General features: G+C 40.5%; 1 pseudogene; it reads left to right on the forward strand.

The window, feature by feature from the left end:
- Positions 1 to 470: 470 nt before the first annotated feature.
- LOC101121001 (craniofacial development protein 2-like) lies at positions 471 to 3,768 on the forward strand (annotated as a pseudogene).
- The last annotated feature ends 451 nt before the right edge of the window (positions 3,769 to 4,219 follow it).

Consider the following 4,219-nt stretch of genomic DNA (forward strand, 5'->3'; position numbering starts at 1 on the left):
GTAAAGAGCAAAAACACATGTTTTTTTGATGCTACTAAATAACCAAGGGACTGAGTAACTTAAGGAAAAAAAAAACAAAAAACAAAAAAAAACAAAAAAAAACACCTAGAAACAATGACAACAAAAGCATGATGATCAAAACCCTATGGAATGCTGAAACAGCAGTTCTAAAAGAGAAGTTTATAACAATGCAATCCTACCTCAAGAAAAAGAAAAACAAACCCTCAAATAAACAACTTAGCATTACACCTAAAGCAACTAGAGAAAGAAGAACAAATGCAATCTAAACTTAGCAGAAGGAAAGAAATCTTATAAATCAGAGCAGAAATAAATGGAATAGAAATAAAGAAAACAATAGGAAGGAATAATGCAACCAAAAGCTGGTATTTTGAGAAGATAAACAAAATCAATAAGCCTTTTGCCAGACTCATCAAGGATCAAGGGAGAGGACTCAGATCAATACAATTAACATGAAAAATGAGAAATTACAACTGACACCACAGAACCACAAAGATCATAAGATCCTTTTGTACTATGTACTAACAAAAGGGACAATCCAGAAGAAGTGGGTACATTCTTAGAAATATACTAACTTCAAAGATTGAACCATGAAGAAATAGAAAACATAAATGGATCAAACATAAGTAATGAAATTGAAACTGTGATTTTAAATCCTCCAGCAAACAAAAGTCCAGGACCAGACGGTTCTTCAGATGAGCATTATCAAACATTTAGAGAAGAGTTAACACTTATTCTTCTCAAATGCTTCCAAAAACATTGCAGAGGAAGGAACCTTACCACCCAATTCTATGAGGCTACTACAATGAGGTTTCACCTCCCACCAGTCAGAATGGCTATCATCAAAACAAAAACAACAACAAAACTACAAACAATAAATACTGGACAGGATGTAGAGAAAAGTGAACCCTCTTCTACTGTTGATGGGACTGTAAATTGATACAGCCACGATGGAGAACAGTATGGAGAGTCCTTGAGAAAACTAGGAATAAAACCACCATATGACACAGTAATCCTACCACTGGACATATGCCCTGAGAAAACCATAACTGAAAAAGGCACATGTACCCCATGCTCATCACAGCACTATTTATAACATCTAGCACATTGATGCAACCAAGATTTATGTCAACAGATGAATATAAAGAAGATGTGGTGTATATTTGTATATGTGTGTGTGTGTGTGTGTGTGTGTTTTGTGCTTAGTCATTCAATTGTGTCTGACTCTTTGTGACCCCACTGACTGGAGCCCATGAGGCTCCTTTGTCCATGGGGACTCTTCAAGCAAGAATGAGTTTTAGAGTGGGTTTTCACGCCATTTTCCATGGGATCTTCCCAACCCAACAATCGAACCCAGGTATCCCACATTGCAGGCTGATTCTTTAGCATCTGAGCCACCAGGGAAGCCCAAGATTACTGGAGTGGGTAGCCTATCCCTTCTCCAGGGGATCTTCCAAACCCAGGAATTGAACCAGGTCTCCTAAATTGCAGGCAAATTCTTTACCAGCTGAGCTTCCAAGGAAACTCTTTCTCTCTCTCTCTCTCATATATATATATATATACACACACACAAACACACACACACACACACATATATATATGACAAAAGGTGCTTCTTGACCTAGCGCAGTTTCTGCATGTGCGCGCTCCCGCCTGAGCCGCCGCCACCATCCCGTGTCGCCTCCGCACACTCAGCGTTTCTACCCTCTCTGCCTAGAGCTTTGCCGTTGGAGAGTGTCATGAAGATGCTGTAAATGAATTAGTGAAGGAAGGTGAAATGGGTGCTGAAGAGGAGACACAGAAAACCGAAGGGACAAAAAGAAAGGCTGAGAACATTCTGGCCAGGAAGAGAAAACACAGTGGCCTCTCACCACAACATGAGGACGAGGAGGATGCCAACAGGGAATTTGGAGGGAGTGTTAGCGAGAAGGAAGATGCAGCTGCAGAGCAGGAAAAAGGCACCAAGTCAGAGGATGCTAGGGAAGAGGAGGAGGAGGAAATGTTGGTCAGCTCCCTCAGTGACACAGAACCAAAATCAGAAGTGCCTCTGAGTAGGCAAGTTAAAACAGGAGAGGAGAATACAGAGACGGCTTCAAGTAAAGTGAGAAGAAGCAGAAGAACAAGAGAAACCTAAAGAATGAGAAGAAGTTGAAGTCACCAAGGTGTTTGATGTTGCTGGTGAAAAAGTCAGGTTTCTCAGGAGACAGGGAAGTTCTGGTATGTCCCCAGATCATGAGCCTCCCAGATCAAAAGGTGGCCAACATGCCACTGAGAAAGAGCAGAGGTCAATTACTAATACTTCGAGGAAGGATGAATCGACTAAGCGAAAGTGGAAAGGACATTCAAATGTGGTCATGACTGGTGAAGAAAGTAAACTCCGATGCTGTAAAGAAGAATATTGCATAGGAACCTGGAATGTTAGATCTATGAATCCAGGTAAATTGGATGTGGTGAAGCAGGAGATGGAAATAATAAACATCGATATCTTAGGAATCAGTGAACTAAAATGGATGGGAATGGGCGAATTGAATTCAGATGACCATTATATCTATCACTGTGGGCAATAGTCTCTTAGAAGAAACGGAGTAGCTATCATAGTTAACAAGAGTCCAAAATGCAGTAATTGGGTGCAATCTGAAAAATGACAGAATTATTTCAGTTAGTTTCCAGGGCAAAGCATTCAACCTCACAGTAACCCAAGTCTATGCCCCAACTCCCTATGCTCCAGAACCTGAAATTTTCCGATTCTATGAAGACCTACAACACCTCTTGGAAATAACACCGAAAATAGATGTCCTTTTCATCAGAGGGGATTGGAATGCAAAAGTAGGAAGTTAGGAGATGCCCAGAATAACAGGAAAATTTGGCCTCAGGGTACAGAATGAAGCAGGGCGAAGGCTAATAGAGTTTTGTTACCAGAACAGGCTGGTCATAGCAAACACCCTTTTTCAACAACACGAGAGACGTCTGTACACATGGACATCACCAGATGGTCAATACCGAGATCAGATTGATTATATTACTTGTCGCCAAAGATGGAGAAGCTCTGTACAGTCGGCAAAAACAAGACCTGGAGCTGACTGTGGCTCAGATCATAAGGTCCTTATTGCAAAGTTCAGGCTTAAGTTGAAGAGAATGCCAAAAATGACTTGGCTATTCAGGGGGAGTAATGAAGTGGGTGAGACCTCTCAAGAAGCAAAATCCGTATTCAAGCAAACTGAAAAGGGCAAACCTCAGGCTAATGTCCCTTCAAATGTGTCATCAGTTCCTGGTGGATCAGGGGTTTCTAAGGAAGTGGGTGAAACATCTCAAGAAGGGAAATCCGTCTTCAAGCAAAATGAGAAAGAAGAACCTCAGTGCAGTGTCCCTTTGGCAGTGCCATCACTTCCTGCTGGGTCAAGGCCTGAAAACTGTGACCTTCAGAAGAACCAGGATTGCAGCAATTAAGTATCTGACTTTATCCTTAACACCTGAACTGCTCCTCTGGTTTGAATGAAGTTCTTATTACAACTGCAGTGCATACCCAGCATTTCCTAGGAGACCATTTCCCGGGATGTGAAGTCCTGGTGCCATTAGCTGTCCATATGCAGAAGGTTCTGTGTACCTGCGTTTCTTTTTTCTGTAGTCTGTTTGGCTGGTTGTCACTTAACTTTTCAGTTAGTTTATTTCACTAAATGATGTAGTCAAAATGATAACATGTTTGTACCGTGGGAAATTATTTCAATTTTATTTTTCTACTGACGTTTCTAATTCTGGTATAAGTGTTTATCAATAAAGAATTACTTTATATATATATATATATATATATATATATATATATATATAGGATTATTAGCCATAAAAAGAAGGAATTTGAGTCAATTCTAGTGAGGTGGATGAAACTAGTGCCTGTTATACAGAATGAAGTAAGTTAGAAAGAGTACAATAAATGTAATGTATTAACACATATATGTGAAATCTAGAAAAATGGTATTAATAAACCTATTTGAAGGAAAGGAATGGAGATACAGGTATAGAGAATGGACTTGTGGACACACTGGGGGAAGGAAAAAGTGGAATGGACCGAGAAAGTACCATTGACATATATACCCTGCTGCTGCTAAGTCGCTTCAGTCGTGTCCAACTCTGTGCGACCACATAGATGGCAACCCACCATGCTCTGCCATCCTTGGTATTCTCCAGGCAAGAACACTGGAGTGGG

Source organism: Ovis aries, chromosome 3 (genome assembly GCF_016772045.2).
Source record: "Ovis aries strain OAR_USU_Benz2616 breed Rambouillet chromosome 3, ARS-UI_Ramb_v3.0, whole genome shotgun sequence".
In the NCBI taxonomy this organism is placed as follows: domain Eukaryota; kingdom Metazoa; phylum Chordata; class Mammalia; order Artiodactyla; family Bovidae; genus Ovis; species Ovis aries.